This window comes from Clarias gariepinus, chromosome 20 (genome assembly GCF_024256425.1).
Source record: "Clarias gariepinus isolate MV-2021 ecotype Netherlands chromosome 20, CGAR_prim_01v2, whole genome shotgun sequence".
Classification (NCBI taxonomy): domain Eukaryota; kingdom Metazoa; phylum Chordata; class Actinopteri; order Siluriformes; family Clariidae; genus Clarias; species Clarias gariepinus.
The window spans coordinates 8,837,385-8,858,786 of NC_071119.1; the positions used below are offsets into that span (position 1 = coordinate 8,837,385).

Below are 21,402 nucleotides of genomic sequence, written 5' to 3' on the forward strand. Positions count from 1 at the left end.
AAAGATTCAAATAACTTTATTATTACAACTTTACATTTTAAATGAACATCTCCGGCTTTTTTTTTTGTTTTGTTTGTTTGTTTGTTTGTTAAATAAAACATTATTTAAAGTACTTGCTTGCATTTAATACCTGACATGTAATCAGACTGACACTGTTCTCTGTTCTTCGTCAGGTTGTTATACCAGGTCTGTAACTGGTTTCTCTCTATAGTCAGGTTGTTGTTACTGGTCTGTAACTGGTTTCTCTCTATAGTCAGGTTGTTGTTACTGGTCTGTAACTGGTTTCTCTCTATAGTCAGGTTGTTGTTACTGGTCTGTAACTGGTCTCTCTCTATAGTCAGGTTGGTGAATTTGATCCACAGCAGTGTGACGGCACACAGTAGGAGAACATACAGCAGCACTGCACACACTGCGGTCACTCTGTAACACCTGCCTCCTGTGGTGTTGAATCCTAGAACAAATAAAGAAACATGTGTTTATCTAATTTAACACATAGAAGTTCTCAAAAAACAATTAAAACATACACACACACACACACACACACACACACACACACACACACACACACACATGCACACATGCAATTAAAAAAAATGTATAGGTAATTGGTCATGAGAGAGCTGTGTGTGTATTACAGTTTAGTGACTTTTTCTTACTTAATAAAATAATGAAGCTTCTGCAGTTTTATTAAAATGTGTTTCTGCATCAGCATGAGTTTAAAATATGTTAGAATTTGTATCACATTGTACACATGATGATGATGAAAATGACGATGATGATGATGCTGATAACAATATTATTAGAATTAACAATAATACAAGATACAATTGACCTTTCACTGCATTTACTTCGTAAGTGATGCAATAATAAGTGATTAACAGTGAGGGAGAGAAACAGATGTTTGCTGTGTCACTGTGTCTATACTCCACAGTCCTATACATTTACTGTGGAGCATTTTTTAACATGTTTACATCCAGTTATGTTGTTGTTTTTTGTTATCAAGTGTGCTTTTCATTTCTTTTAATTTATTAATTAGTTTAATATTTAAAAGAGCTGTGACCATTAATTAATATATTTACATGCAAACTCTTACTCTGAAATTAATAAAATAAAATAAAAAAACATTCATAGCGTGAAAGAAGTTCCAAGGGCTGTGATGGAGATTCAGACAAAGGAACCCAATTAGTATTACTGCAAATGTGACCAAATAAATAAATAAAATAACAAAAAATTATGTAATCAGCAACAGATTTAAGTAATCTGAGGAAAAATACTTTAACTCCATGGGTTTGACGAAAGCATAGCATAAACCAGTCACAAATTAAAGTGTTTTCATACACATATCCCATAGATTTTGAAACAAATTGCTGATAACAGGTGTGGCCTGTTCCCTTATTACTCCATGACTTATTAAGCAGATAAAAAATCCTGCGGGGATTCTGTGTGTTACAGTACATTTGCATTTGGTAGCTGTTCATGTTCTAAACATGATGTCCAAGGACATGCCTAGGCAAGTGAAGAATGTCACAACTAGGCTGATAAATAAATATCCTACTTAATAAATATACATCACAGAGTTATGGAAAACATTGAGAAAGGCAAATACAACAGTTAGGAAGAACCCTTTCACAAGCCAAGTAAAAAAACTCCCTTGAGAGGTACTGTAGGAGTGTCAAGAGACTTCACTACAAGGTGCAAACCACTGGTAACACTCACTCATATTTCTGTAACACTGGTAAAGAAACAATATTAGAATTATGAAACCAAGATTAACTTGTACAAGAATGCTAAGGAGAGAAAAATTATGGAGTGGGAAAGTAACAGCTCTTGATCCAAGGCAAATAACATTATGTGTTAAACATGTTTGAGGCAGTGTTGTGGCATAAGAGTGTATGGCTACCAATAAAAAAAGCAGGATGAATTCTGAAGTATGTAGGGCTTTAAACTAGGGTTGGGTACCGTAAACCAGTGCCAATACAGCAACTGTACCTATATAACCTGTATGTACCGGACCGAAACAGAACTAGAATTTCGGTGCCTCATTTCAGTGCCACTTTAATGCCTGAACTGTCGATTGAAATATTTGTTTTCTGGGGCTATGATGACACAGTTGTAATAAAAATCAGATTCATCAACACACATGATCGTTAGTAAAAATTTAAAAACTGCATTTATGGGGTGTCATAAATGACCAGAAAAATAAATTATTTCCTTAATTAGAAAAATCTTGAGAACTTCGGAAAGCTTTGATAAGACAAATCCAAAACATTGTTGCAGTAATGTTACTATCCATTTTATTTTTGTAGATTAAAAGTTTATAAGATTAGATAAAAAAATTAAAAGCGCAAATCATCAGGAAATGAGAGACCATCAGAAATGCGCGTGAATGCAGCAACTAATTTTACACTTACTTTGACGGCAGCAGGTGGTCTACCGCTATCTTAGCTTGCTAAATTAAACAACTTTCATTAAAATGCCTAAAACTAAACGGTCGAAAGTGTGGCTATATTTCACAAGAAAGGATTCCGACACCGCAACATGCAGCAAATGTTTTACAGCAGTTTCGTGTAAAGGGGGAAACACGTAAAATCTAATGAAACAGTTGAGGGCACACGGAATAAAGTTAAAAGCAGAGGGAGGCACCGTGTTTGACAGCTTGCGGACAACAGCTGGTCTTATCGGTGTGGATGAACCCCAGCCCCAGTCATACCAACCGTAGCAAAAAGGGGTTCACCGATTATGATGACGACAGCAGCCTTTCCGCAGGTTAGTCATAGACTAATGTAATGTTAATGGCAAGATGCAAATCTTGCATTCATGCTAATAAATGGTCAAACGATTTATAAAATACTAATGTAACATGGATTTTGTTTATCATTGTGGCTTTCCAGCTAGTACTAGTGATACTACAACAGTGGCTCCATTTACCATTGGTAAACTTTTAATATATTGTTCAATTTTAAGCATTCAATTTTTTATTCTGTAAGGCAGACAGTTAAAGTATTAAAAGCAATCATTATGTTTGTAATTACATTAGTTTAGTATGGTATGAACAAAGTGTTTGTATATAAAGGTCTTTAATAATTTTTGAATGGTTTAAATGGTATACAATATTACATATAATAATTTAATATTACATACATTTATTAGATTACTGTGCAATATAAATGCTCTTGGTCATATTTAGTGTGCAATAATGTCATACTTAGTGTATTCATTTAAGGTATTCAAAAGTTTAGTGTGCAATATGGTACTTACTGTTTTAGGACTCTTTTTATTTATTATTATTATTATTATCATTATTATTATTAATTATAATAATAATAATAATAATTATTATTATTAATATTATTATTATTTGTAGTTATTTATAAATTTTCCTTTATACTGGATGTCACAGTGAACCTCTAGAGGGCGCCTTGCGCCGAGAGACTCTTTTTGTGTCTTTTGTGTTTTCATTAGTTTTGAACTACGTTTCCCAGAATGCACCTCGGTCAGGTGATGGGAGCGCTCACCTGAACCGAGGTGGCTCATTAGTTTCCGTATAAGTAGTTGTGTATTTAGTTAGTCTGTGTCTTGAATCTGTTTTGTAAAACTGCTTTTGAGTTAAGCTGATCTGTTTTGTTGGAATTCTTGTTTTTCACAGTATCTCGATTTGTTTTGTTTATGTCTTAGAATTGTGCTTCTTTATGTTTTCTCTATATCATTTTAAACATCTTTAAAGTCTTCACCTCTGCGCTTATGCCTCGTCTGCAACCACACCATAATCGTGACACTAGATAACAACTGTGAGCAACTGTAACCATGAATAAGTAGTTTCCCTCTGGGATAATAAAGTTTTTTGAATCTTGAACCTTGTCATTGTTTTGTCACTCAATTTTGATTTGGCCAGGAATTAAATTTTAATTATATTTTCTAGGATTTTAGTACTCTAAGTATGTCAATGTCCAGTTTAAAATAAGTTTATTGTAAAATACCCAGAAAGCCCCTGTGAAGGTACCATATCAAAAAGAGCTGGGCCTGCAGGCACTCAAATTGGGGTAGGAGGCAGAGACATTTTACTTAATGTCAATAAGTAAAAATATAACGTAATAAAATATCTAAACTAACAATATACTGATATTAATAACGTTCATATTTTATATTACTATTCTTTTTTCCTAATCTAGTAGAAAACTGTAGAAACAATTAGAGTGAGTGTGACCAAAGAGCATGACCAAAGGATGACCTAAGGACATAAAGAAAAAAGGTAAGAAACTGTAAGAAAGAACGGTTTTAGTGCAATGAAAAAGTAGTATCATTTTTGGTTCAGTTTTTTTTCTGCCAGAACACAGAACATAGATGGTCAGACTTCTCATTAAGAGTTAAGATCTGACGAGATATATGCACCCAATGGGCATAAAAGGATCAAAGTGAAATTATTTACTCACTCATCTTCTATACCACTTTATCCTGTATTCAGGGTCACGGGGACCTGGAGCTTATCCCAGGAGGCTTAGGGCATAAGGCAGGGTGTCAATCCATTGCAGGGCACACACACACACTACGGGCAATTGGGGAATGCCAATAAGCCTAACCTGCATCTCTTTGGACTGTGGGTGAGAACCGGAATACCCGGAGAAAACCCACCAAGCACGTAGGGGACATGCAAACTCCATGCACACAGAAATGGGAATCGAGCCTGGCCGGGAATCAAACTCGGACTCTGGAGGTGCAAGGCGACAGTGCTAACCACTACACCACCGTGCCACCCTGAAATAATTTAATGGACTTTAATAAAAAATTAATCCTTGATTTTAATCATAAATAAGTGCAACTATTATATGGCAATAAAATCTTAAGTTATACAATATAACTACTACTATAATACATTTCCGTGCAGCACAGCCCGTTAAACCCTCCTGAAGCCCAGCTTCACTGGAGCTCTATGGGCAGCACAGAGGAGCTTTTTTCACTGCAGAAAAGTAATTGGATAAATGCACCAAAATCGTCACTTCCAGGGAAGCTCAGGACTCTGGGCTGCTGCATGATGATTGGAGGAGCTGTTTAAAGAGCGGAACCCCTTTTTTGATTGACAGCATGTCTTAAATATACATCAGCGATACAGAGATTCGAGTTCAGTCCCATGCAGATTTGCAGGTGAAGTGGTGCGACGAACTGCTGCACTCTGTATTGTTTGCTGGTGATATAAACCGTTTTTGTTTGTACAAATCATTCTTTATATAATAATAAATAAAAAAAAACAACATATTATACCATTCTTGACTTTGCTCCTTGTTTCAGCATTGTAAAGTTAGTTCATTCATATAAGTAAAGTAGCTTGTGGCTAATATGAGCTTCCCCTGTTTCAAAAGCTAGCAGCCGCCATTGAAATGAACATATATCTATTGAATATTAAATAAAAATGTAATTTAATAAAGTGGCAACGAGAAGCAACAAGGTAGTGGTTAGGTATATAAATCATGTGAAATTAGAAAAGAGGGAATTCTTCGAGGGCTTTATGGTTAAGACTTTGTGAGGGTCTCTGTCTTTCTGACCGGTGCAAAACTGTCTATTTACTTTATTACTATTTGTCTTTAATATTTTTTTTTTTTGCTTTTTCTGTATTCGAATTTGTTTGATTTTTGTTTACAACAACACTGTAAATGTTTATTCAGTGAATTGACAGGAGGCAGTGTAGGACTACTTCTGTAAACTCGTGATCAAAATTTAGCTTTTGTCTCTTGCTCTGCATTGTGAATTAAATACATCACAGCTCCACATGGCATAACAGGAGCAAAATGTTTACATTTTCTTAATGTGAAAATTGAAAAAAACAATCTTAACTTTAAGGTTAGGCTTAAAAGCAGCTGCACTTTTAGACATCCACCATTTCTACTCACTAAGAAACACGTCTCTAATTTATAAAAGCCTGAATTACTGCATCTCTGCACATACCAGCACTTCAAGTTTTGTAAATCTAAATACTTACCAGTGTGTGGTGCTGTGTCTGGGTCTCTCTTTGTGTCACCACCTTCAGGGTCATGGTTGTGACCTCTAACAGCATCTGCACTCTCATAGATATCTACCACTATTTCCCTTTGCTTAGCAGAACACTGGACCATCTCTAATTAAGACTCACTAAAACACTAAACTACGGTGTCTCTGTGTGAGCACGAGTAAACTGCTGCACTTCCTCCTAGTGACACTAATTTATATTTGCTGCTGTCAATAAAGGAAGTTACTCATCAGAAGAGGAATATCATTGGCTTTTTGTGGTCAAAATGTGAACACAATCGAACTTCATTTCAAAGATTCAAGATTCAAGATTCAAATAACTTTATTAATCCCAGAGGGAAATTGCTTATGCTTGGTTACAGTTGCTCACAGTTGTTAACTAAGAAAGGTAATAAAGAATAAAGGTAATAAATAATAATAATAATAATCTTAAAAAAAAAAAAAAAAGTTCTTTAAACAGTAAGTACCATAAGAATATGACTCAGGGCCACTTGTAAGTATTGCACAGTAATCTAGTATATTTATGTTATATTGTATTATTATATGTAATCCTGTATTACATATTTTATTGGGAAGTAGTATTGCAGTAATTATATTATTAATATGGTAAGTGATAATGTCCTGTTGTGTAACAGTTAGTGAAAAATCCACATACATGTGTGTATGAGTTACAGGGAAGAGTTGTAAATTTTTATGGCTGTTGGGAGAAAGGATCTTCTGTGGCGCTCTGTGGAACACTTGATAGTAATCAGTCTCTGGCTGAAACTGCTCCTCTGTTCAGCAAAGACACTGTATAGCAGGTGAGAAGGATTGTATGATTTTTCACTCATACAGGCCATTCTCTTGTTAAAGTCCAGCAGTTATATACTGTACATACCAAAATACCATTGTTGTGTTATAATAATGTGTACAATGCACCAATTTATTATAATGGTGTTCCATATAATAAATTTATTTACAGCAATGTTGATTTTTGTCACAAATTAGTCGACATGTTCCTGCAGTAGATCTGGAATTATTTGTAGATTTACTTTTTCAGAAGGTTTTATGCAGCTTTATTGTGAGATTGTAAGACAGAAGTGCCACTGCTCTAAGATCACCATTAACAACCACCCTCTTTCACACATCAGTATGAGAAAAAATAGCTCAAAGCAATAACATACAACACATACAGGCTGTATATTACACATGGGCATACAGTCTGACACATGAGCATGCAAAAGGGGCAGGACATTTACTTTGTAATAATAATTTTTTTACTGTTGTGTTGTTTGTTCCTATTAATTTTGAAAGAATGAGGTCAAAGCAGTCGGTCTATACCATTATAATAATTAATTAAATAATTTGGATGCTAATTAACTTCCTTCTGCTAAATCCGGATAAGACAGAAGTTCTAGTCATAGGACCGCAAACAGCTAGGAGTAAAATTTTAGATCACACCGTAACTTTAGATGGCCTTTCTGTTCCATCAAATGCAACAGTGAAAGACCTCGGTGTGATTATTGATTCCAGCCTTTCATTTGAAGCTCATGTAGATAATATTACCAGGATAGCATTCTTTCACCTCAGAAATATTGCCAGGATAAGAAATTTATTGTCGCTAAACGATGCAGAAAAACTAGTTCATGCTTTTATCACCTCTAGGTTGGACTATTGTAATGCCTTACTGTCTGGTTGTTCAGCTAGATGCATAAATAAGCTTCAGCTAGTCCAGAATGCAGCAGCGAGAGTCCTCACTAGAACCAGAAGATATAAGCACATCACCCCTATCTTATCTTCACTCCATTGGCTCCCTGTGAAATTTCGCATTGATTTTAAAATACTACTCTTGACATATAAAGCATTAAATGGTCTCGCGCCGCAGTACCTGAGCGAACTGCTAGTGTCTTACGAACCGCCACGCCTACTTCGATCAAAGGATGCAGGCTGCTTGTCAGTACCGCGTATTATGAAAAATACAGCTGGGGGCAGAGCTTTTTCTTACAAAGCCCCAAAATTATGGAATAGTCTTCCAAATAGTGTTCGGGACTCAGACACAGTCTCAGTGTTTAAGTCCAGGCTAAAAACCTATTTATTTAGCCAAGCATTTTTATAAATAGATTTGCCATAGGTAAAGGAGCAGATCTGGGGGACTCATGGACGTAGAGTATTATGGTGAACTGGTATGTTTGGATGCTGTCTTTCTCACTCTCATTGATCACTCAGGTTTGTTGACGGTGAGGTGATTGTTTGCTTTACATCTCAGGAAGCTCTCATGTCTGTGTTTCCTTCTGGCTCTCCCTTTTAGTTATGCTGTCATAGTTAGTCCTGCCGGAGTCTCTGCTTGCACTCTACAGTTAATATACATTCACATTATACATTGTGTGACTGTGACCATACCTAACTGCCATCTCTCCTCTTCTTCTCCTTCTCCCCCTCTTTCTCTTTCCTCTCTCCTCCTGTCCCCCCCTTTCACTCTTTCTCTCTCTCTCTGTCGAGCTACACATGTCGTTCCTGAGCTGCCAGTGATCCAGACTCCCTCTGCCCTCCGGACCTGTCTGACCCATCCTCTGGTTGGAGATCTCGTCACATGGATGCCCCGTGTGTCTCTCTGTGATGCATCTGGTGTCTGGGAATGATTCTCTCTACCTAAAAAATGCTTCTGGCCTTGACTGGTGTTGGCAACTGTTTCTCTGAGGACTTGACAGTTTGATAGTTCAGGACTGGAACTTCTTACAAGTCTACCTGGGTCTTCAATAACTACCTGGACTCCATATTAACATCAATTAACATCAGCTATTATAGGTGAGCTGCCTCCCACCCTACACACTGTATAAATGCAGATCATTTACTGCTTTCTGTTTCACCCAAATGAGGATGGGTTCCCTGTTGAGTCTGGTTCCTCTCAAGGTTTCTTCCTATTACCATCTCAGGGAGTTTTTCCTTGCCACTGTCGCCCTCGGCTTGCTCACCAGGGACAAACTGACCATTTTGATTCATACAAATTCACATTTCATACAAACTTAAATAATTATTTTGATTGTGTAAAGCTGCTTTGCGGCTATGAAAATTGCTAAAAGCACTATACAAATAAAATTGAATTGAATTGAATTGAATATAAATAGGATTACCGCTGATTGGCCAACGCAGAAGATCCATTCACCAATGAGAAACCTTTCGGCACGCCCCTACCTTTCGACACGCCGCTTATTTTTCGACGCGCCCCGTACTTTCGGCACGCTGATTGTTTCCTTCGACATGCTCTCTACCCTTCGGCATGCCTATTGCTCCAGTCTGCAGTTATCCCTACTTGATTAGAAATGGCGAGAGTCAGACAGGGAGAATAAAAGATACTTCAGGACTGAGCAGCTTCTGCTTTTTCCGGATTAAATACTGTGTAAAGTGACTCGGATGTGACTTTTCGCTCCTAGGAGGCTGAAAGAAGTTACAAGTTGTAGTTGTAGTTTTTGTGGTCATTTTGAGTTAAATAAAGTTAAAAGTCTAAATCTTAAGCCCCATGTTGTGTTTGTTTCCCGCTCGTCGAGTGTAGAGAGAGTCAGAGTCTGGATCTGTACGTCTCCATCACTCACAGCTCTGCACGTCAGTCTGGAATCTCTGTGAGTTTGGAAGCTCCGCCCTTCTTTCTGCTTAACTACATCAAAAGTGACTGACACGCTGAGAGAGAATTTATTATATATTATTATCTGCACTAACGTATAGGATCCCAGTGATATTCATGCTGGCTAAAGTCATACATCTTGTTGAACTGAATTGTGGACTTGATTATCTTGTGTAAATTCCTAAAATCCAAACAGTTACAGGTGCAGTGCCGGTGTTATGCGCTAAAATGCCCTTTGCCACAGATTGCACCCCTACATAATCTCTAGCGAATATTATATTAGAACATAAATTCATAGGTTTATTATTATCGCACATGATATTACTATTATAATTAACCCTAGGCACATGACAGACCATTAATAAAAATTCTCATATACTGTTTATTTTGTGACACATTAATGTTGCAGGGGTTTGTCATGTAATACAAAAATTTTTACATAAATAAATATTGTTTATGATGAAAAATTAAACGGAAGATTTTTATTTTAAAATAAGAAATATACATAAATATAAATGTATATGAAAATATATATATATATATATATATATATATATATATATATATATATATTAGTGCTGTCAAAATTAGTGCGTTAACGCATGCGATTAATTTGAAATATTTAACGCATTAAAAAAAATTAACGCAATTAACGCGGTTGCAGTTTTTTTTATTTCCTGTTGTGGCCGACGTGTGTTCAACGTGCAAAGAAGTATGGATAAGACCAAGGAAAGACTTTTAGACGGAAAGTTTCAGTATAAAACTCTGCCGGATGGTTCTGTGGATAAAACAAAAGTAATCTGTACATTTTGCAAAGCCGAATTTAAATACCAGAGAAGTAATTCGTCTTTGACATATCACTTAAAAGCAAAACACCCCACCGAAACAATCTCTACAGGGCCTCGCCAATGTAAATTGCATTGATTGTTTTAAAATTCAAATGACACAAATAGCACATACCTGTGTTTTTATTTCTGTAATAAATATGGCTTTCAAGCCAACAGTTAATTTGGAGAATATTGATGGTTTATTGCAGGTATGTTGTTTACATGAGAAAATCTGTGTTACAAGTTAAACAAAAATTCCAATAAACAATCATATTTGAATTTAAATAGTTTCATTGTCTTGAGTTTACATTAATTATTTACATTTACATATCCAAAAAGTTTCAGTCTTTTAATTGTGATTAATCGCGATTAATTGCAAAAAATTTTAGCGATTAATTAGTTAATTTTTTTTTATCGATTGACAGCACTAATATATATATATATATATATATATATATATATATATATATATATATATATATATATATATATATTGTTTGGTGTAATTTGTAAATCATAAACCTATAAATTCATGTTCTAATATTATATTGGATAGAGATTATGTGTGTTGCAATCTGTGGCAGGGGGGCATTTTAGAGCATAACACTGGTCCCAAGCCCGGATACAATGGGAGGGTTGCGTCGTGTCAGGAATGACATCTGGCATAAAAACCTGAAACAAAGCTGTTAAATTTTTTTTCATTTAGTCTGAAAAAAAACTGGGGAAGTCTAGTTTCCTTGACCCCCAGGAGAGAAGATCAGTGATAAAACTGCACTCAGGGTGTCTGTCTGAAGTCTCAGTGTGTAAGTGACTGGATGTGTTGCTGCTGTACTGAAAGCTTCTTTTCTCTTTTATTAATTCTATACCTGCAACAAACCACAAGTGAGAAACTGACACACTGAAGCAACACTTAAACAGAAAGGCCTTAATGCGGCCTCTATACAGTCCTTACACAGTCATGTGACTACCAGACTCACACTGAGAAGTTTACTGAACATGTTATTAGTATGTGGATGATGATTTTAAAATGCAGGAGTTACTGGATCCTGAAGTGAAGCAGCTTCATCACACACCTGCCTGCTGATCATCAGACGTTACAGCTGTTTATTATGGAGAAGGAAAAGCAGAGACAGAGGTTAGTTACCAGTTTTGTCTTTACAAAAGTAATAAACATTTGTAAATACATTTTGTCAGGAGTATTTTAAACAAATCATGCTTAAAAAAATGGTGCATGAACACTACAGTCTCTGTTGGACAAGATGATGATTAATTAATGCAGTTTATTTTAACACTTGAATTATTGGATGCTTATATTATACTGAATGTTCACTGAACATCCAATGCAACACATCCAGGATGTTCCAGCTGCAAGGCATTTGTATAATAATCCACTTCTCATATTCCACTATGGTGTTGTGCTGCTTTACCCTCTCGACCACAGGGAGCTACTGCAGTTCACTAAAGTGAGACACAGGTTTGATCCACAGTAATGAGGAGCAATGAGCTACACCTGACCTCCTGTTTACTTAAAGCTGGGAGACAGTGTGTGAGTTCTAAAGATGGTGTGTAATGTGTTTAATCACACTGTACATTTTAATTAGCCGTCCTGTAAGACCTGAAGCTGTGACCTCTCTGCTTACACTGTATGTGTGAACAGTAACTCTGAATGCAATTAAACGTTTGTTCAGCTGTTTTGCAGTGAGAATCTGAGGTGTGTGTGTGTGTGTGTGTGTGTGTGTGTGCGCATTAAGAGGCTTCACACAAACCTGTGCAGTGTTTCCTCTCTGATCTGAAATTGACCTGTGGTGTTAGTCAGTGGATCGGGGCAGCGTTACCTTCCAGCACAAAAGTCCTCTACACACACACACACACAAGAAACAACAAATGCATATAATATTTAACCCAAAAATTTTAATTAGTTTGATATTTCTAATTATTTCACATTTCAGTGATCCAACCTATTAATATTATTAATATTTTTACTTATTATTTTTACTTAATATTTTGTATTAATTATTTTTATGCATTAATTTTTTTGGGCTGTAGAATTAATAATTTGACTTTCCATTATTTCTTATGGGAAAATTTGCTTTAATTTAAAAGTGATTTGGAATACAAGCCCGCTTCCGGAACAAATTATGCTCGTAATCCGAGGTTCCACTGTATATGGTAATCTTGACACTTACATCTAGAAGTCTGACTCTGTATGACAGATTACACTGAAATGATATTAGTTTGTTTCTCAGGAAATGTTGGATCTGTTAAAACATGTTAACAGTCTGTAATAAAAGTCTAAAATTCCATTCAGAAAATAGACACTTGAGACATGAATTATGAACAGAAAAATTATTTATTGATTACTAAACTGCAATAAATTTAAATATAAAGTAATATCCCATTATTTGTTGACTCTTAGGGGAGATGTGGTCTCTGTGTCCTGAATGCTGTGTGTATGTGCAGAATCAGTGCTACAGGCAAAAACATATACAGTTGACTCACAGTACAGTTACGTTCTTAGAGCACCTATAAATTGTAAAAAAAAAAAAAATTAATGAATTAAAAAAAAGAAGATAATGCAAATTTTGGATAAGGTAAAAAAATGTCTATAAATTACTATTTTTATAGTTTACACCCTAAATCTGCTTCCAAAACACTTTAATTACATTTCCAACTTAAACTCAAATACAGATGTTACCTCTGTACTGTATGTACTGTAATTCATGCAAGCGTGTTTCCCTCTGCATATGATGTTGTTTTCTTTGGTATCAGTACTGTAGCGTAAATACGGTAATAATTCACCGTCCCAAGCCACATTTTCCACTACAGTTGCTTTATGTTATTACTAAAGAATTATACAGTGTTATATTTTATATGGAAATTGAGCTAAATTGACATTAATATTTATGTTACAAAATTTGTAAATTATATTGTTCTTAATAGTTTAGAGTTAAAGCACATTAAAAATTATATATTGTCACAAAAAAGCCCCAAAAAATGGTGGATGATATTTCCAGTGGGTCGACTGTATAACAAAAAGCTTTGGTTATATTTATTTATTTATTTGTTTATTTTGGTGCAACACCTAAATTAGATTAGACTAAGTTAATCTGGCGGCCAAATTGACACACACATGACTGTAAAGTCGTCCAAATGCAGTTAAATCCCAATAATCCATTCAGTAAGTAAATAGTAGATGTGTAAAGACTTAATCAGATTTTTTCTCATTTGATGGAACGACATGAACAGTTTGACAGCAGAACATGCAGAGACTTTTACTTATTTTGATTGGGGGGGGGGGTATAAATGTGTTCAAAGCGTTTTTGGAGAACATTAAAGGAAAAAAAGGATTTTTACACTCATACTATTGCTGCAGTTATTTCAGCAGTAATAACTGACACGTATGCTTCACTTAACATCCTCAACATTTTCTGTAAAACAGGACATTATGTGATTTGGATGTTGTGTGTACACTGTGTTACTAATAATAATAATACTGAATGGAGAAAGCGCAGTCAAAGAAGAATCAGCATTTGCAAAAGCACTTGACAGCCATGTGAAATTCTGTAGTGAAGCACTGTGCTGAAACAGAGTAATAATGCTGTACAAGAGACATAACATACTGTAGCTGCAGACCCTATAAACAGGCTATTTAAAAAATGGGGGTCTTAACATACTTAAAAACTCTGGAATCTTGGTTGGAATCTGCTGCCATTAGGATGACTCAAGGGCCCCCACACGAGATTTTTCTGGATAGCTTATACACACTTACACATATGAACACAAAACCCGGTAAATGTGATTAATAAGTTTGTGTGTGGCATTATATTGAATAACATTATATTCAGTGACAGGTTCAGTGACATCACGTTTAGTGACATCATAGTCTAATTCTTATTTTCCAGCATCTGTGGCCAGCAATGGGTCGCCACAGCGGACACTTGGTCCGCACACACAAGCTTGGCACAAGTTTTTACGCCGGGTGCCCTTTCTGACACAACCCTCCCATTTTACCCGGGCTTGGGACCAGCACTGCTTCCAGTGGCTGGGGTTCAGGCACTCCCACACGGAAAAAAAAACGTATATAAACATATATGTTTTAATATAAGTTTTGATATAGGTTTTTAATATATTTGACATATATAAAGTTGGCCGTTTTCCTATATTATATGTACATATATGCGTACATATACACGTAGATATACATGCATATATGTACCTATATGTTTACCTAGATATTAGTAAAATTATTAAAATCCAAAGCTGCTAGACAACATAAATAAAAGCCCAAAATGTAGAAATGTATTTATTTTTATTTTTTTAAGAACAATCAAATAGTAAAAGAACAAAAATATAGTACAAGAACAAAAATAAGACAAAAAACTGAACAGAAAGAAAAAATAATATTTTGAGGACCTCCTCAGCTTCGTGAGCTTTGAATTGATAGATGTGCCTGTCTGCCCTCGGGTGGCTGTCGGCCACTTCTTCAATGTAGCATCTAGAGAAGACAAACATAATAAAACAGTATAATAATAATAAATTATTATTTATTAAAACTTCAGACGACAACAATTAGTGCCACAAGGTTATTTGAAACACTATATGTTCTACAAAATAGAGGACTACACACCTTATAGCGCAATACCCCAGAAATGTGGCTTTAAAGGAAAGGTAGAATTAAGAAGTGAGCAAGCTATGAATTAGTATATAGGTCCCAAGCAGATACAGTAACAATAATGGGTGCCCTACCTTATGCAGTCTCCAATGCCTAATAATCGCGACCAGCTGCTCCCCATCCCCTCTGGTTGGCTTCCCACCTTAAAGTAATATTTCAAAATTATTATTAAAGGGGGGTAAAAAGAATGCAACCACGGGGGGGCGCAATCCAGTGTCTTCTTGTGCCAGTCCCAAGTCTGGATAAATGCAGAGGGTTGTGTCAGGAAGGGCATCCGACGTAAAACTTTTGCCAAATCAATGATGCGAATCACAAATATAATTGCCATACCGGATTGGTCGTGGCCCGGGTTAACAACGACCGCCACTGGTGTTGTTGACCTACAGGGTGCTGGTGGAAATTGGGCTACTGTTGGTCGAAGAAGGAGAGGAGGAAGGCGTGTTCGAAAGCAGAGAGAGAAGAGGACAGGCAAGAGTTTAGGAGTGATAGTAGGGACTTTGAATGTTGGGACCATGACAGGGAAGGGAAGAGAGTTAGTTGATATGATGCAGAGAAGGGAAGTGGATATACTGTGTGTCCAGGAGACCAGGTGGAAAGGTAGCAAGGCTAGAAGCTTAGGATCAGGGTTCAAATTGTTTTACCATGGTGTGGATAGGAAAAGAAATGGAGTAGGAGTGATTCTGAAAGAGGAGTTTGTAAGGAATGTTCTAGAGGTGAAGAAAGTATCAGATAGGGTGATGAGTCTGAAGCTGGAAATTGAAGGGATAATGTTCAATGTTGTTAGTGGTTATGCCCCACAGGTAGGATGTGAGTTAAAAGAGAAGGAGAAATTCTGGAGTGAGTTAGATGAAGTGATGCAGAGCATCCCCAGAGGTGAAAGAGTGGACATGTTGGGGAAGGGAACAGAGGTGATGAAAATGTGATGGGCAGGTTTGGTCTTCAGGACAGGAATGTAGAAGGACAGATGGTGGTGGACTTTGCAAAGAGGATGGAAATGGCAGTAGTAAATACTTTCTTCCAGAAGAGGCAGGAACATAGGGTGACATATAAGAGTGGAGGCAGATGCACTCAGGTCGACTACATCTTGTGTCGATGTTGTAATCTGAAAGAGATCAGTGACTGCAAAGTAGGGGAGAGTGTAGCCAGACAACACAGAATGGTGGTGTGTAAAATAACCCTGGTGGTAAGGAAGGCGGAGAGGACAAAGGCAGAGCAGAGGACAAAGTGGTGGAAGCTGAGAAAGGAAGAATGTTGTGAAGTCTTTAGGGAGGAGTTGAGACAGGCTATGGGTGGTCAGGAGGGGCTTTCAGTTGACTGGACAACTACAGCCAATGTGATCAGGGAGACAGGTAGGAGGGTACTTGGTGTATCATCAGGTAAGGGGAAAGTGGACAAGGAGACTTGGTGGTGGAATGAGGAAGTCCAGGAGTGTATACAGGGAAAGAGGCTAGCTAAGAAGAAGTGGGACACTGAGAGGACTGAAGAGAGTAGACAGGAGTACAGGGAGATGCAGAGTAAGGTGAAGATAGAGGTGGCAAAGGCCAAACAAAGAGCATATGAGGACTTGTATGCTAGGCTAGACAGTAAGGAGGGAGAGGTGGATCTGTACAGGTTGGCAAGGCAGAGAGATAGAGATGGGAAGGATGTGCAGCAGGTTAGAGTGATTAAAGATAGAGATGGAAATGTACTGACAGATGCCAGGAGGGTGATGGGAAGATGGAAGGAGTACTTTAAGGAGTTGATGAATGAGGAAAACGAAAGAGAACAAAGAGTAGAAGAGGTGACTGTTGTGGAACAGGAAGTAGCAAGTATTAGTAGAAGTGAGGTGAGAAGGGCGTTGAAGAGGATGAAAAGTGGAAAGGCTGTTGGTCCTGATGACATACCTGTGGAGGTATGGAAGTGCTTAGGAGAGGTGGCAGTAGAGTTTCTGACAAGTTTGTTTAACAAGATCTTGGAGAGTGAGAGGATTCCAGAGGAATGGAGGAGAAGTGTATTGGTGCCAATTTTTAAGAACAAGGGAGATGTGCAAAGCTGTGGCAATTATAGAGGTATAAAGCTAATGAGCCAGACAATGAAGCTGTGGGAAAGAGTAGTGGAAGCTAGGTTAAGGGCAGAGGTGAGCATTTGTGAGCAGCAATATGGTTTTATGCCTAGAAAGAGTACATCAGATGCAGTATTTGCTTTGAGGATGCTGGCGGAGAAGTACAGAGAAGGTAACAGGGAGTTGCATTGTGTCTTTTTAGATTTAGAAAAAGCATATGACAGGGTGCCAAGAGAGGAGTTGTGGTATTGTATGAGAAGGTCTGGAGTGGCAGAGAAGTATGTTAGAGTAGTGCAGGACATGTATGAGAGCTGTAGGACAGTGGTAAGATGTGCTGTAGGTGTGACAGAAGAGTTTAAGGTGGAGGTGGGTCTGCATCAAGGATCGGCTCTAAGCCCCTTTTTGTTTGCTCTGGTGATGGACAGGATGACAGATGAGGTAAGACAGGAGTCCCCATGGACTATGATGTTTGCAGATGACATTGTGCTCTGTAGCGAGAGCAGGGAACAGGTGGAGGAAAATTTGGAGAGGTGGAGGTATGCTCTGGAAAGCAGAGGAATGAAGGTTAGCCGCAGCAAGACAGAATACATGTGTGTAAATGAGAGGAACCCAGGAGGATCGGTGTGGCTACAGGGAGCAAAGGTAAAGAAGGTGCAGGATTTTAAGTACTTAGGGTCAACGGTCCAGAGCAATGGAGAGTGTTCAAAGGAAGTGAAGAGGCGAGTACAGGCAGGTTGGAATGGGTGGAGAAAAGTGTCAGGTGTGTTGTGCGATAAAAGAGTATCAGCGAGAATGAAAGGAAAGGTGTACAGGACAGTGGTGAGAACAGCAATGCTCTACGGCTTAGAGACAGTGGCACTGAAGAAAAGACAGGAGGCAGAGTTGGAGGTAGCAGAGCTGAAGATGTTGAGGTTCTCCTTGGGAGTGACAAGGATGGATAGGATCAAGAATGAGTTTATCAGAGGGACAACCCACGTTAGATGTTTTGGAGATAAAGTCAGAGAGGCCAGATTGAGGTGGTTTGGACATGTTCAGAGGAGAGATTGTGAATATATTGGTAGAAGGATGTTGAGGTTGGAACTGCCAGGCAGGAGGTCTAGAGGAAGACCAAAGAGGAGATTTATGGATGCAGTGAGTGAGGACATGAAGTTAGTTGGTGTGCGAGAAGAGGACGCAGAGGATAGGGTTAGATGGAGGCAAATGATTCGCTGTGGCGACCCCTGAAAGGGAACAGCCGAAAGACAAAGAAGATTAAAGGGGGGTAAAATGAAGGTGGAGAAAGCAAGAGTTTTTTTATATACACATCACGTCTTCTTGAGGTCTAAGAAAATACAAAAATTGTTGGTGATGGTACGCCCGCACACAAACATAATTTATTCCACAGAACATGACTGCCTTTTTTTTTTCAAGGACAGAAGAGATTAGGAACATGTTTTGTACTATTCAGGTTGCAGCAAAGTCTCCGAGTCGAAGGTGCCCAGTAGCAGATTCTGCACCATGGCAGTAGCAGAGGTGGCAAGGCGGGCTGCTCTTCATGCTTCTGCCTGGCAAAACACCCCAGAGCCCTTTCAATCTGAAAAATAATTTCACATCACAATATTAATTTATTGGCAACTTTTAAAAACTTTTTCATGTTTCATCCTGATTCTTGCTTAGCTTCCCAATAGTTACTAGGATTTTATGTATAAATTCAGATTAATGATAAAGATATGAAACAATTCAATTCAGTTTTATTTTATTTATATAGCGCTTTTAAAAATGGTCATTGTCTCAAAGCAGCTTCACAAAAAATTAAAGAATTTTTATTTATTTTTTTAGAAAAGAAAATAAAATATTTGGAAGTGTGTATATGTGAGAAAAATGTGTCTAGATAATAATTAGATAAATGAATGATGAATGAAATGTCTCTGATGAGCAAGCCAAGGGTGACGGCGACGGTGGCAAGGAAAAACTCCCTGAGATGGCAATAGGAAGAAACCTTGAGAGGAACCAGACTCAACAGGGAACCCATCCTCATCTGGGTGATAACAGATAGAAATAACATCATGTGTGTTGTGCAGGTGAAAGTTTAATATAACAGAACTTGTGTAAATTAACATGAAGTCCAGTTCAGCACAGGGAGTCAGTAGGTGCAGAGGGCAGAGAGGGTCTGGATCACTGGGAGCACAGGAGCAGGATGTGTAGCTCCATCCATTATAAGCAGAATCCAGCTGGAGCTGGTCCTTCTTTGGATGCCTCAGAAACCTTGCAGGGTTGGCCTTTGTCTACTAAAGCTGGCACAATCTCCAGATGCCTCAGGATGGGTAGAAAAATACAGAAAAGATAGAGAGAATTAGCGTAGTTGCCATTCAGGAAAGGTGTACTGGAGTATGAGGTTATGGGATGAGTTACGCGTATGCCAGATTTAAGAGATGCGTCTTGAGTCTACTTTTGAATTGGGAAACCGTGTCTGCTCCCCCAACACTGTCTGGAAGGCTATTCCAAAGTTTTGGAGCTAAATATGAAAATGCCCTGCCCCCTTTTGTAGATTTTAAAATTCTGGAAATTACCAGAAGTCCGGAGTTTTGTGATCTTAAGGAACGTGGTGGATTATAGCGTATCAGAAGACTGGTTAGGTATGTGGGAGCTAAACCATTTAAAGCCTTGTATGTACGTAAGTAGTACTATTTTGTAATTAATTCTAAACTGAACAGGTAGCCAGTGCAGGGATGATAATATAGGTGTTATATGATCATATTTTCTGGATCTAGTGAGAACCCTGGCGGCTGCATTTTGGACTAACTGTAGCTTGTTTATTGAGGATGCAGGACAACCACCTAGTAATGCATTACATTAGTCCAGTCTGGAGGACATGAATGCATGAACCAGCTTTTCTGCATCAGATACGGATTAGATGCTCCTAAGTTTGGCAATATTTCTAAGATGGAAAAAGGCTGTTTTTGTGATATTGGAAATATGATTTTTAAAAGACAAGTTACTGTCTAATATTACGCCCAGGTCTTTTACTGTTTAGCTGGTAGTAACAGTACATCCTTCTAAACGCAGGCTGAATTGTGAAAGCTGTTGTGTGCTGGTTTTTGGGCCGATGAGTAATATCTCTGTTTTATCTAAATTTAGTAAAAGAAAGTTATTGGTCATCCAATCTTTTATGTCCTGGACACACTCGGTTAATCTAGACAACTTGGGTATTTCATCTGGTTTTGTTGAGATGTATAATTGAGTATCATCAGCATAACAATGAAAACTAATCCCATGCCTTCTAATGATGTTTCCCAAGGGAAGCATGTATATTGAGAACAGCAGAGGTCCTAAAACTGACCCTTGTGGGACCCCATATTTCACTGGCATTAAATCAGACGGTACTCCATTTAGATCTACAAAATGGTATCGATCTGACAGGTATGATCTAAACCATTTTAATGCCTGTCCCTGAATACCTATATGATTTTGTAGGTGATCTATGAGAATATTATGGTTGTAGCGCAGCCACATAAAGGGGCATTTTAAGTAGCAGGGAAAGAGTTACGGAGCTAATGCGGCTCACCTGCTCAATGAAATATGCCCTGTCTGGTTTTATTTGTCCCCATAGACTGTGTTGGTCACAGGGTTAAGCTCTCGCGAGCATGCGCGATCGCAGCGAGAGGACCCGGAAGCGGCGTCGAGTCACGTGCGCCGGTATAAAGCCGGAACCGGCAAGCGTGCCGACACGGAGAGATGAGACAGCGCGCTGCATTTAGGATAAGAGAAAGAGAGCTTGATTGTTGTTACGGAGATTTATTTTCCTTGACTGGATTAATCTTCATTGGACACATTCAGTACCCTTCTCGTTCCGTTTTCTCGTGCTCCCGGACCATACATCTTTTACCGGTGAGGCCGAGCCATCTCTCCCGTACACCATTTCACACTCACAATAACAAGGACTTGGACTTTCATACATCCGCACTCACACACACGCATACACTACACACACTGTTTATAGTTGTATATATTTTGTATATATTGTTTTGTTGGTGCACCTTATTTGTTTATTTGTCTTTTTCATTTAATACACTTTGGGTTTGTTCAGTAGTTGTTGTCACGTGTCTTGTCTTGCTCCGCGAAGATTGCGCAACACCGGAAGTGAATAATATTAGCCCGTATTTAGATTCTAGACCCCGTATTAGTGTAATTAGCTCTAAAATAAAACCGGAGCGTTACATGGTGTCGAATGCAGCACTAAGATCAATAAGACTAGTATTGAGATGCAGCCTTGGTCTGAAGCTAAAAA

The 21,402-nt window shown here is 37.9% G+C and overlaps 1 protein-coding gene across 1 annotated transcript in view; it reads left to right on the forward strand.

The window, feature by feature from the left end:
• The window catches only part of LOC128508496 (C-type lectin domain family 4 member M-like), a 287,326-nt gene that overhangs the window by 86,023 nt on the left and 179,901 nt on the right, over nucleotides 1-21,402 (forward strand). The gene's annotated exons all lie outside the window — the stretch shown is intronic.